This window comes from Tamandua tetradactyla, chromosome 2, assembly GCF_023851605.1.
Source record: "Tamandua tetradactyla isolate mTamTet1 chromosome 2, mTamTet1.pri, whole genome shotgun sequence".
Taxonomy (NCBI): domain Eukaryota; kingdom Metazoa; phylum Chordata; class Mammalia; order Pilosa; family Myrmecophagidae; genus Tamandua; species Tamandua tetradactyla.
Window position 1 is genome coordinate 186,639,918 of NC_135328.1, and position 13,474 is coordinate 186,653,391.

Below are 13,474 nucleotides of genomic sequence, written 5' to 3' on the forward strand. Positions count from 1 at the left end.
AGGAAGGGAGTCCTGGCCATTGCGCGGAGAATGAGTGGGACTGGGTAATGATGAGAAGAGGAAGGGAGTCCTGGCCATTGCGTGGAGAATGAGTGGGACGTGGGCGATGATGAGAAGAGGAAGGGAGTCCTGGCCATTGCGCGGAGAATGAGTGGGACTGGGTAATGATGAGAAGAGGAAGGGAGTCCTGGCCATTGCGCGGAGAATGAGTGGGACGTGGGCGATGATGAGAAGAGGAAGGGAGTCCTGGCCATTGCGTGGAGAATGAGTGGGACGCGGGTAATGATGAGAAGAGGAAGGGAGTCCTGGCCATTGCATGGAGAATGAGTGGGACGCGGGTAATGATGAGAAGAGGAAGGGAGAGAAGTTAGGTGGCTGTTGCAGTGATACAAGTGAGCCATGACAGCTGCTTCACTTAGTATGGTGGCTACTGAGATGTCACCCAAGTTCAGGTGAGTTATGGTGAGATTCGGGAAACTGAAAGTGGAGAATTTGGCAGCTTCTGCAGCATCCATTCCTCGGCCCACACAATTTGCAGAGCTGGCTGGGTTGTCAGGTCTGAGAGTCCTTGTTGGTTTCTGGGACCCATTTACTGTGTTGTTTCCCTGCATTCTGTTGTGGAGTGAAGGAGTTACTGTGGCTTCTCAGAGGCCACAGTGACCTTATTTACCTTCAGAGTTGTGCCCACCCATTGTTGAAATCTGCTTTATTTGAACTAGGAAGACATGGTGCCAGTTGCTAATTCCAGCATTGTGTATCTGTATGTTTCTTTGGATATGTAGCACTCGCTGCATGGAGAGAGGGTTCAGCAACCTTGAGTCTCATCTCTCTCATCTGGAAAATGAAAGTTATAGTTCCCACCACAGTGGATTACCATGAGGACAACACAAGGTAATGACTGCAAAGTGCTGGCACAGTGTCTGGTCCCCATCAGGGGCTATTACTATTTTTGCTATTACAGTGACGGGATGTGGTAGCTGAGTATGTGTGTCTGTTGGTTGGGAGGCTGGAATGTTACCCGCTTCATTTAGTAACTATAAATAAATTGTATTCTGGGAGTGAGTTATGGCCAAAGGGTGGACTCCAATCCATAGCATTTGGACACCTTGGGTGCTGGTCTCAAATCTGCCACCACCTCATAATGTGGCTTAGAGCAAATCCTTCCTCTATCTGGTTTCAATTTCCTCATTGAATAACAGGGAATTAGTTCCTGCCTTGCTGTGTACACTATATCTTCATCCTGCCCTTTTCTTTGGACACTCCAGATTATATTGGGGGTTGAGGAAATCTAGTGCCCCCACACTTGTGAGGCACCAGAGCACAGGAGAACAGCAGTGGAGTGAAGCTCCGATCTGCCCCCTGACCTGGATCCCTTTGGGTCTTCCTCAGATCTTCTCAGCAGGCTCACCCTCTGTCAGACCTGATGTCTCTCCTATTCCAGGATAGTAGAGGTATGAAGAGCTGAGGTAACTTTCCAGGGTGTCCACTGCAAAAGGAGGAAGAGGAGGAGGCCCTGACGATGTGACATGCTCAGGTCCGAGGAAGGATAATATGCAAACTCCCTGGCATGGCCTCTGGCTTCTCATGCCCTGCACTCAACCTCCACTCATTCTGCTCCCTTCCCCAGGTGTGAACCTTGAGTATTCCAGCTGCAAAGGAACCCCCAAAGTGCCCTTCTCCTTCCAGAGTTTGCTTGGGTTTTTCCAGCTCCTGGTTTTTTCTACTTTCAGTTTCACCTCATGAGTTCCAACTCACCCTTCAAGGCCCAATTCAAATGCCATTTCCTCTCTGAAGCCCTCCTTGGTTTGCTCAGATGGCATGGATTGCTGCCCTCTTTGATCTCCATATTGTTTAGGCAATGACTTTTTCAGGGCTCCAGACTCCTAGACATACCTGTATACAGCCTGTTCCTATCAGCATTCCAGTCACTGACATTCTGTGAGTTCTTTCCAGAAATTTCCTTAGCTACCATATAAACCGGTTGATGCAAAGGGGTGATCTGCTTGTGGAGAAATCTCTCCGCTTATGGTCTGTTGGAAAATATGGTTACTGTTGAGTGAATGAATGTACTGGTCCTGCTTTCTCCACAGAGATGCCAAGTGAACAGCTGGTGTTGGGGCTTAAGGGATGCAGGAGACATCACTGGTTTGAGTGACACCTTTAAGGTGGGCTCTGCTACATTCTTTTGTCCACTTACTATCTGGGTAAACCTTGTCAAATTACATTACCTCTTGAGGTTTGGGTAAAAGAAACAAACAAAAGAATGATGTGTACAGTGTGTACACTCTCTGTGGATGGTTTATAATATCCTGCTTATTTCATAGAGCTGTGGTTGGGAGAAAATGGGATGCCATGGGGTAGATGTTTCCCAGTGAAACATTTGCATTGAGAGGTCTGGCTATGGGACAACTTCAGGAATGTGGTGTCAGAAAGGGAGAGGATGACATTGAAGCAAGAGGCCAAGGGGGAGAGGCGTTTGGAGGATAGCTTGGGATTGGTCTGAGAGATTTGTCCTTAAACTGCTCTCTCTGACTTGTAACTGCATCTTAAGCAGAAGGAGGTGGAGGCAGAAACTGAAGGTGTGATTTGCACCCGGTTTCTTCCCGGAAGGTTGAGAGAACAAGGAAGCCCCAGGCTGTTCTGTGGCACCTCCATCTCTGACCTTCTGGTGGCCGCCATGTTTCCTGAGGCCGCTGGGGGAGGGGTCTCACCTGAACCCCCTCACACACCTCCATAGGCCTCCATGTGCAGTGCTCTCCATATGCAGTCCTCACCTGACCCACTGGCTACACAGAAGAGGGAGCAGAGCTTTTGGCAACAAGCCAGAGAAATGGTGCAGATCATTTTGAGGCGTTTGGTCTGACTCTGCTCATTGATCATAAACAATTTTTCTATTTAGTCAGATGATTTCCTTAAGAACATTCATGTTTATACAAATGAACACATTTGCATAATCTATTCCATTGTGACATCCCCAGTCTCTCCACACCTGCCCCACCCGCACCCACCCCTCCAGGAAGCCAGGCAGCTTCCGGGCTAATTTGATCAAGATGAGTAAAAGCAAAGCCATCTGGTTCCCTTCGACAGTGGATTCCAGAATCTCTATAGTAAAAGACCTGTCTTCCAGGTGAGCCCGTGATATTAGGGGGGTGTCTCTTCTTTGCGGAGATGAAAGTGCTCAGCCTGCTACAGAATGCCTCTGTGCTAGCATCAAGCTTCCAATGAATCACATCAAAGGCCTCCCTGCCATTGCTCGCCCCTTCCAGCTGGGGGAAAATGGGCTCATTAAAAGCAGGAAGAGTACATTGTTTACATTAGGCAGTGCTGATTTACAAGCATGGCTGCCATTTTCTCCTCACCTTGAACTCCCAGCTCTTCCACTTGCAGGGAATGGCTCCTTTGAAGGTGCAGCAGCTTCCTGAGAGCTGCCCTGCCCCCTCCCCTGCCCTCCTTCCTCCACTAATTAGGTTGTTACAGATTGAGCAATATCTGGGGTTTGGGTAGAGACTAGTAGGGGAACTCTTGGCAAGGGCCTCTGCATAATTGTGTTGATTAAGAGATACAAGGCTGGAAATGTTGTCTTCCTTCAAGATCAAGTCCCTGCACTTGTGGGAATCTTGATTTTCTGGGCCAATTTGTTTGTGTGGGCCTAATTGCTCAGGAAGGGCATTTTTTACAGAAGTTTCTGCCTTGATGATTTGGAGTAGTTCTGCAGCCCAATGGCCAAGAGGCCCCGATGGGCTGCAGAGGAGGCCATGGGTCTGGTTGCCTGTCCTGGGTGATGGCGGTTGAGCCTTGTACTTGAGCCTGTGTCCCACCCAGTGTGGGATAACTTAGGTGCCCAACTGGGGTTTGGTCTGTCAAAGGCAAAGTGGGCTGTTGTTTGCTCAGGGCAGGTTAAACAAAGTGATTCCAGGCTTCTGGGCTCCCCTCTAATAGCCATGGCCCTTTGGGGCCCTGGAGAAAATTCAAATAAGAACACTCTCATTTGGAGGCTCTTTTGATTTCACATGTCTTATACCAGTTGGTTCTCATTAAACATCCATATGTCCTTTTTTTTGGATGCTGGGGGCCACATTTCATTCTTTTTCCACGTGACTATCCCATTAATGTAGTACCATTTACCATTCGTTGATTTTTTTTTTTTTTTTTGCGGGGGGAGGGACGAGGGGTAGGTTCACAGACTGGGAATCTAATCCCAGTCTCCCGCATGGCAAGTGAGAATTCTACCACGGAGCTACTCTTGTACAACTCCCCCCTCCCCCATTTGTCCTTTCAAATGTCCCAATCACCTTTGTAACTGAGTTGGGGCCATGTGAGTAGCTCTGGCCAATTAGACTCCAAGTTGAAGTGAACCTGTCACTTCTGGGCTGAAGCAGTCTAAAGCTGGTGTGCCTCCTCCATCTCTCTTTTTGCCTCTGCCACAGAGATGGTCACATATTCCAGGCAGAGGAGGGCAGCTTGACTCACATTTGACTTTTTATAAGAAATAAACCTACATTTGGTAAAGCTTCTGGATTTCACAGTTCAATTCTTCCTGCAATCTAGTGGAGCCTATTTTGACTAATCCATGGCCCCACTGAATGCCACCAGCACTAGGGAAACAGCCATCTCCAGATTAGCCTTGAGGGACATTCTGTGCAAGGCTGATGTAAGAAAGGGAAAACCCCTCCCCTCTCTGTACTTTCTGCCTCTCATCTGTACTTTGGAGATATCTGTCCTGGTTCAACCCTACCTATGGTTTCCTTCTGAGCAATTCTATCTAGGGAGGGTCTTGGATCATGTGTCCACCCCTCGGCCAAGCACTGAGGCTAGTGTGTTGGTGTATTTTGATTAGCTGGAGAGATGGGGTCATATGATTGACAATCCCCAACTGTCATGGGGAATGGGGCATCTAGGGAAAAAAAGACTCTAAGCAGCTAAAAATAACTACCACCAATGGTGTTCCTTGGACCTGTGTGAACCAGCAGGATAGAATGGCTCAGATTCTGTATGAAGACCTTACTGCCAAGGCCCCAGGAAAACAGTCTGTCCACAGGTATAGGGAAGGTGTATGTGTGCAGGTGGCAGGGAGGAGGGTGACAGGATCTAACTGGGTCACTCTACCTGCTTGTGGCTGGAGGTGTGGAAGGAATGTTTTCTGGGGAAGGATTTCACTTGCTTTGGATGGGTGAATGGTTTGGAAGTGAGCAGCAGGAAACCAAGAATTGAAGGTGTGTCTGCAGTGGCCCTGGGTGCTTCCTCCCCAAAAGGTAAGGAATTGGGGAAGGGTAGGAGGCACTGTCCAATGCCTTTGTGGGGGGGTGATAGAGCTGTCCTTCCTGGCTTCACCACAGGAGAAGACCTTGGGACCTCTCATCTCTCTACTTTTTCTTCATTCTCCTCTTTTTCTATGACCTGACTTCAATTCATACATCTATTTGCACCAGGTCCATTGTGGTCCTTTCAGAATGGTGGGAGCCTCAGTCCCTAAGTCTCCTGACCTCTTAGTTACACTCCCCAGAGCTAACAACCATGTCTTTATCTCAAAATCTCAGGAGGAGATAATTTGATTGACTCAGCTTGGGTCATGTGTCCATCCTTGGCCAATCAACCAACTGCCAATTCTGGCACTTCAGTATGCCCCTTCCAAGGTTGTGGATGTGTCCAGTTCTTGAGAATTGGGAGAGGAGTCAATTATTGTCATCAGTTGTGTATACCAAAATGTAGGTCTTTTGGACTCCAAATCTTCTGAAAAATGGAGAGGTAAGACATAGGCTTCAAAAGACGGAGCAGAAGAGAGGCAAGCTTCTGGATCCAGCTATACCCTAAGTCAAGACACTGCTTTTCCTAATTCATTGAGACCTTCTTCACCCTCTGAAGGACCACCACTTTAATCTCAATGTAGGAGAATTCGTGAAGTAATGCCCGTTAGCTTCCTAAGATATTTATTGGCAAACATAGCTTAGTATTTTTTTTTTAATCCAGTGAGGAGTTGGATGACAGTTACTCTGCCTGACTCTTACCAGAGGCCACCGTCATTAGCCACATAACCTTTGCTTACCCTGCAGATTTTGGAATGATTAATGTGGAGGATAGATCCCTGGGCCAATGAGCCTGGAAACCCGCAGGATTTATCACTAGCTCCTAGTGTGACTTTGATAAACCCAATTCTCTCTCTGAGCCTCAGTTTTCTTGTCTGTACGGAGATGGGTTGAATGGAATCATCTCTGGGATGCCTGGTATCTCTGATGATGGGAAGGTAGTATGATGGGGTCAAGAGTGTCTGCTTAAAACCAGGCAGCCCTAGGATTGAATTTCAGCATCCCACTTTTTAGCTGTGTAATCTCAGGAAAGTAGCTTAACCTCTCTGGGTTGTTATATTCTCCTCTGTAAAATGAGGATAATAGTGATGTCTACTTCAGAGGGTTTTCTTTCTTTCTTTCTTTTGTTTTAATAAGGATGAACTGAGAAGATACATATAAAACATTTTAGCTATAGCTGGTGCATAACAAATGCTCAAAAATTGTGCTGCAATAAAACAACAAAAAAATCCTACTATTGTTTTAAAAGCTATTTTCCAGGAGTCTATTCTACAGGTTGGGATTGTATTTTAACAACCACGTCCTTTGAAGGGTGAGATGGAGAGGGCTGGGAGGGAAAGGGTGGATGCCAATGCATCAAATTCTTCTGAATCAGGTGGGTCTGGGGTGATGCATGGGGATGGGACTCAGCCAAACATATAGCTAGTGAGGAAGTGGTTGGGGTCAGGCTGAGCAGACACCGGGAACCTGGCCTTGGCCAGGATGACCCAAGGCTCTGGATCCAAAGCATGGCAGGCTTGATAAGACATTGGCCTTTAAGGTACTGGGAAGGGCAATGAGTTGAGTGGCAGGAAAGTCCCTGGGACTCCCACAGAGGGCTGTTGGACCTGGAAGCTCTGTGTGCATGTGGCTGTGCATGGTGCATGTGTAAGATGGCCTCCCCTGGGCCTAAGGCAGATGGGAAGGATTTAAGCAGGGGCCAGGCCCAGGGCACTAGGTCATAATCACAGTGCTGGAGTCTGGGGCTCTAGGCCAGGCAGCGAGTGGGCAGGACTCTGAGGTTTGGTTGCTGGAGCAGCTGTGGTGGGTGGGGCAAGGGGTATTCTGGACACCCCAGGTATGGTAGTTAGATTCAGTTGTCAACTTGGCCAGGTGAAGTCACCTAGTTCTGTTGCTGTGGACATGAGCGATGGTACGTGAACCTCATCTGTTGCTAATTACATCCGCAGTCGGCTAGGAGGTGTGCCTGCTGCAATGAAATGATGTTTGACTTAATTGGCTGGGGCTTAAAAGAGAGAGCGCAACGTAGCACAGACCAAGCAGCTCGGCATACGTCATGTCAGCATTTGCAGCTCAGCCCAGGCCTTTGGAGATGCAGAAAGGAATCACCCTGGGGAAAGTTGTTGGAACCCAGAGGCCTGGAGAGAATGCCAGCAGAGATTACCCTGAGCCTTCCCACATAAGAAAGAACCTCAGATGAAAATTAGCTGCCTTTCCTCTGAAGAACTAACAAAATAAATCCCCTTTTATTAAAAGCCAATCCGTCTCTGGTGTGTTGCATTCTGGCAGCTAGCAAACTAGAACACCAGGTCCCAGGGTTTACTCTGGAATTCTGAGCCACAGTGGAGCCCGGCAATCAAGGATGAATTACTGGGCCCGGGGCTGGGGACTCAGCTTCATTCTAACCCCGAGGGGAGGCCGAGGCTGCCTCAGATGCCCACCAGCCAAGATTGCCATAGAGACTGAAGGAATGAGGGGGATGATGTGGACACAGGGGTCCCGGTGGGCCCAGCTATGAGCAGAGGGAGAAAAGATGAAGGGGAGACTGACAGCTACAGAGCAACTGCAAATGATGATTCTAAGGAAGACCCAGGCCTTGTGTTGGGGTGCCAGAGCTCATACTAAGCATTTAAATGTTACTCCTTCTTGATGTCCTGGGCAGATGGTACAGGGGAAGAATCAGTCTTGGCCACCCCAAGATTGTTGGATGGTCTCGGTATTAACATTAACTTCATCCATTGAATATTTACCAGTTAAGCACTTGCGTGGTGTGTGATACCACTCAATCCTGACACTGATCTTGTGACATCAGGATTATTAGCCCCCTTTTTGTGTGTGTGTTTGAGGAGATAGGCTCAGAGAGATACAGCTACTTCTCCAAGATCATACAGCTAGTAACTGGTGAAGCCAGGGTTTGAATCCAGGTCTGGATGGCTCCAAAGCACAGTCTCTCTCTTTTTTAAAGTTTTTTTTTTTAACTGTATAATATAACATATATACAAAGCAAAGAAAGAAAAAAGTAATAGTTTTCAAGGTACTCTTCAACAAGTAGTTATAGGACAGAGCCCACAGTTTGTCATAGCCTACCACACCATCATCGCAGATTTTTCTTTCTAGCTTCTCCAGAATATAGAAGGCTAGAAGGAATAAATATATTTTTTTATCACTACGATAGATTTTTTTTCTTTTTTGTGAAAAATAATATATATACAAAAAGCAATAAATTTCAAAGCAAGCACAACAATTACTTGTAGAACAGATATCAGAGTTTGGTATGGGTTGCAATTCCACAATTTTAGGTTTTTACTTCTAGCTGCTCTAAGATACTGGAGACTAAAAGATATATCAATTTAATGATTCAGCAATCATATTCATTTGTTAAACCCCACCTTCTCTGTATAACTCCACCATCACCTTTGATCTTTCTATCCCTCTCTTTAGGGGTATTTGGGCTATGGCCATTCTAACTTTTTCTTGTTGGAAGGGGCTGTCAATAATATGGGGTAGAGAGATGGAACTAGCTGATGAACTAGAGAAGCTGGGCCCTCTAGGTTTCAGTACTTACCTGATCCAGGGACCCATCTGAAGGTTGTAGGTTTCTGGAAAGTTTCCCTAGTGCATGGAACCTTTGTAGAATCTTATATATTGCCCTGGATTGGCTGGACTAGTTTTGGTTCAAAGCACAGTCTCCTGACTGCTCTGTCTGTGCTGCCTCCCTGGCCCCATGCGTCCCCTGAGCCATGTTCACTCTTGTTTACAGTGCCCCAAGCAGGCTGCTTTCCTTTCTGTTCCCTGATGGACTGCAGGGCTTTACCAGCCCAGGGCCTTGACACACTCCATTTCTTAGGCCTGCAAACTTGATTCCTTCCTGTCCTAGAGGTTCCCATTTAAATGCCACTTCTTTGAAGAAATCTTTTACTGACCCCTAACCTGAACTACATTCCCTGACTTTTCAGAACATCCTCTATTTTTTCTTGCTGCTGTTACAGATGTTTATTGTCAAGTCAGTCTCCCCCGCTGGGTGTGAGGTCCAGCAGGGCAGAGCCAGGAGTATTTTACTCACAGCTATATCCCCAGGGCCAGCGTCAGGAGTGACCACACATATTTGCTTACTCATCCCTGGCACGTGGCTCTATTCTGGCTGGCTCTGGGGGCTACTCGTGGCCTCAGCATCTTGGCATCTTGCCCACTCTTGAACCCTGGAGGGGGGTCTCATGCCCACAGGTAGACTGGGCACTGGTCTTGCATCCTTCTGTCTCCACCAGAGGAAGTTAGGGGCAGGCCCCTGAATTGTTTGTTCTCCTGGCCTTTCCTCAGCCCTCTGGAGGCCTGGAGGAGAGACCCGGGGCTTGACCCATCTTTAGGCTGTTACCTGGCTCCTGGGGCCGGGACAGACCCCCCCGTGTGACTTGGGGATAAAAATGCCTCGGCCGGGTGTGAGAAATTGTGTGCTGACATTTTGCATCACCAAGGCCTCTGCTGGGCTCAGGCAGGAGATGCTAATGTTATTAAGTCAGTTTTCAAACTGGACAACATTCTTGACATTTCAGCTGAGAGGCCGGAGCATTAAAAGCTTCTCCCCTCCTGTTGTGCATCTCCAAACAGTAACTCTGTAGCAATATGACTTGACTTAAAAGCCTGGGGCAGTTCACTCATAATTCTAATAACCATCCAGAATTAGATCACTTCACATTCACCTTATTTCTTCCCTCATTCATCTTCTAGTCAGGTCATTAGGAACTCCCTGATTCTTCCCCTAACCTCAGTGTTCTATTATTTATATTTATACACATTTCTCTATGGAGTCCCTGGAAAATGGCGAAATGGCCACAGAAGGTGGACTTTTTCCCCTATGAGAGCTCAGGAAATGCTGTCTCCATCCACAGATCCATTTTATTTCATTGGGATTTTCAAACTTCCAACTAAAAATGTTGCCAAAAAGCTTCTCCCTGGGAGTCCCAGTGAGCTTGAGACAGATCAGGATGGGGGAGGAAGAACACAGCCTGCTCTAGTTTGTTAGCTGCTGGAATGCAAAATACCAGAAACAGAATGGCTTTTTAAAAAGGGGAATTTATTAAGTTGCACATTTACAGTTCTAAGGTCATGAAAAATGTCCCAACTAAACCAAGGCTATAGAAATGTCCAATCTAAGTCATCCAGGGAAAGATACCTTGGTTCAAGAAGACCGATGACATTCAGGATTTCTCTTTCAGCTGGAAAGGCACATGGTGAATATGGCAGCATCTGCTAGCTTTTTCTCCGGCTTCCTGTTTCATGAAGCTCTCCCAGGGGTGTTTTCCTTCTTCATCTCCAAAGGTCTCTGGCTGCACGGGCTCTGTAGCTCTTTTCAAAATGATTCCCTCTTAAAGGGCTCCAGTAAGCAACCCTGCCTTGAATGAGTGGAGACACACCTCCATGGAAACCATCTAATCAAAAGTTAGTGCCCACAATTGGGTGGGTCACATCTCCATGGAAACAATCAAAAAGCTCCCACCCAGCAATATTGAATGAGGATTAAAGTACATACTTTTCTGGGGTCCACCACAGATTCAAACTAGTACATTCCACCCTTTGGACCCCAAAAACAAATTTTCTTTCCAAATGCAAAATCCATTCATTCCATAACAATATCAGAAAACTTTAAAGCATTTCAGTAACAATACAAGTGCAATACAAAGTCAGGAATAGTACAAAATCTCAAAGTCAGCCACAGGCATGGTCCGTCCTAAGGCAAAATTCTCCTCTGGCTCTGGACTTGTAAATCTCAGAATAAGTTACTTGCTGCTAACATACAAAGGAGGGACAGTCATAGGATATATATTCCCATTTCCATAGGGAGAAATTGGAAGGAACACAGGGGTCACCTGATCCAAGCAGTTTTGAAAACTTGCAGGGCAAAGACCATTAGATTTCAAAGTCTGAGAGTCATTTATCTTCAGGGCTTTAGAAAGCACAGTCCCACCCTTTCCAAGGGCCTATGCAGTGGCCCACCTCTCTCCAAATGCCACCTTGGGGGACATTTGAGGAGACCACCTTTTTCTCGGCTCCACCCTCTCCAAGCATTGGGCTGCACCTGGGCTCTCTGCCATCTTCAGGGCACATGCTCAACCCCTCCACATGATGGCAGCCAGGCTCTCCCCAGTCCCCAAGAAATGTGCTGCACCTTCTCTGGGCTGGTTTGAAAGGATGTATGTCCCCTAGAAAAGCCATGTTTTATTCAAAATCCCATTTTGTAAAGGCAGAATAAGCCCTATTCAATACTGTATGTTTGAAACTATAATCGGATCATCTCCCTGGAGATGCAATTTAATCAAGTGTGGTTGTTAAACTGAATTAGGTGATGACATGTCTCTGACCATTTGGGTGGGTCTTGATAACTTTCTGGAGTCCTATAAAAGAGGAAACATTTTGGAGAATGAGAGTGATTCAGAGAGATCCAGAGAAGAATGACATAGCCACGAGAGCCCATAAGCCTGTGACCTTTGGAAATTAAGAAGGAAAATGCCTCCCAGGGAGCTTCATGAAACAGGAAGCCAGCAGAAGAAGCTAGTAGATGACACCAAGTTCACCATGTGCCCTTCCAGATGACAGAGGAACCCTGACCATGTTCACCATGTGCCTTTCCAGGTGAGAGAGAAACTCTGAACTTCATCAGCCTTCTTGAACCAAAGTATCTTTCCCTGGATGCCTTAGATTGGACATTTCTATAGACTTGCTTTAAATGGGAAATTTTCTTAGCCTTAGAGCTATAAACTACCAACTTATTAAATTTCCCTTTTTAAAAGTCATTCCCTTTCTGGTATATTGCATTCCGGCAGCTAGCAAACTAGAACACTCTCCAAGGACCAAGGTGGCACCACTTTTCTACTGCAATGAGGTGGAAGATCCATCCTCTGCCTTCAAGGTAAGCTCACCCTCTTCGAGTGCTTGTGTGGGTCCATTCTTCTGGCCCGAGATTTCTTGACTTCAGATCCCAGCTTCCATGGTTCTGCTCCTGAAGACATTTTACCTTCACTTTTCCCCTTTTCTGAGCACCCTCCACCTCAGTTGAGACTGGCATTCCAGAAATAGAATGGCTTTTAAAAGGGGGAAATTTATTGAGTTGCAAATTTGCAGTTCTAAGTCTATGAAAATGTCCCAATTAAAACAAGTCTTACAAAAATGTCCAAATTAAGGTACCAACAAGAGGTTACCTTCACTCAAGAAGGACCGATGACGTTCAGGGTTTCTCTCTCAACTGGAAAGGCACATGGCAAACATGGTGATGTTTGCTCGCTTTCTCTCCAGGCTTCTTGTTTCATGTCACTCCCCTGGGAATGTATTCCTTCTTCAACTCCAAAGGTCTCTGGCAGCCTGGGCTCTCTGCTTCGTTGTTCTTTCATTGTTCTAAAAGGGACTCTCTCCAAAATGTTTCCTCTTTTAAAGGATTCCAGTAAGCTAATCAAGACCCAACTGGAATGGGTGGAGTCACAATTCCATGGAAATCATCTATTCAAAAGTTACCACCCACAATTGAGTGGGTCACATTTCCATGGGAACAATCAAAAAGCTCCCAACCAGCAATATTGAACAAGGATTAATAGACATGGCTTTTCTGGGGCCCACCACAGATTCAAATTGGCACACAATCCTACATGGGGCTTTTGGATGTTGTCTTTTTGATGTGGCCATTTTTTGACAAGAGACGTTTTAATGTGCTTATATCAGCTTGTCTTGACAGACTGGAAACCCACCATTTAAAGATGACATTTATCTTTATTGTTTGCTTTCTTGTTTTTCCTGATCATGAAAGAAATGTCTACTCATTAAAAAAAAAAAACTTAACATGAACATATGTGATGGCTAATTTCATGGGTCAAATTGGCTAGGTTATGGTGTCCAGTTGTTTGGTCAAGTGAGCACTGGCTTGGTTGCTACTGGGAGGGTATTTCATGGATTTAAATCATTATCAGTTGATTGCATCTATGCTGATTTTATCTACAATCAACAAAGGAGATTGCCTTGAACAATGAAACAAGTCTCATCTTATCAGCTGAAGTCCTTAATGGGGGAACTGTTTTAGCAGTCAGAAAGAGTAATTTTTAATCTCTGGGTCAGTCAGTCAACTTCTCCAGGGGACCTCATGAGAAACTTTGATTGGTGTTCCCAACATGTGACCTACCCTATGGAAT

At 46.2% G+C, this 13,474-nt stretch overlaps 1 long non-coding RNA gene across 1 annotated transcript in view; it reads left to right on the forward strand.

The window, feature by feature from the left end:
• The first annotated feature begins 3,001 nt into the window (after positions 1–3,001).
• LOC143663570 (uncharacterized) overlaps positions 3,002–13,474 on the forward strand; it is a 51,374-nt gene continuing 40,901 nt past the window's right edge. The window contains exon 1 of the long non-coding RNA XR_013166049.1: positions 3,002–3,127. This is a non-coding gene — a long non-coding RNA (uncharacterized LOC143663570). The remainder of the gene's footprint in view (positions 3,128–13,474) is intronic.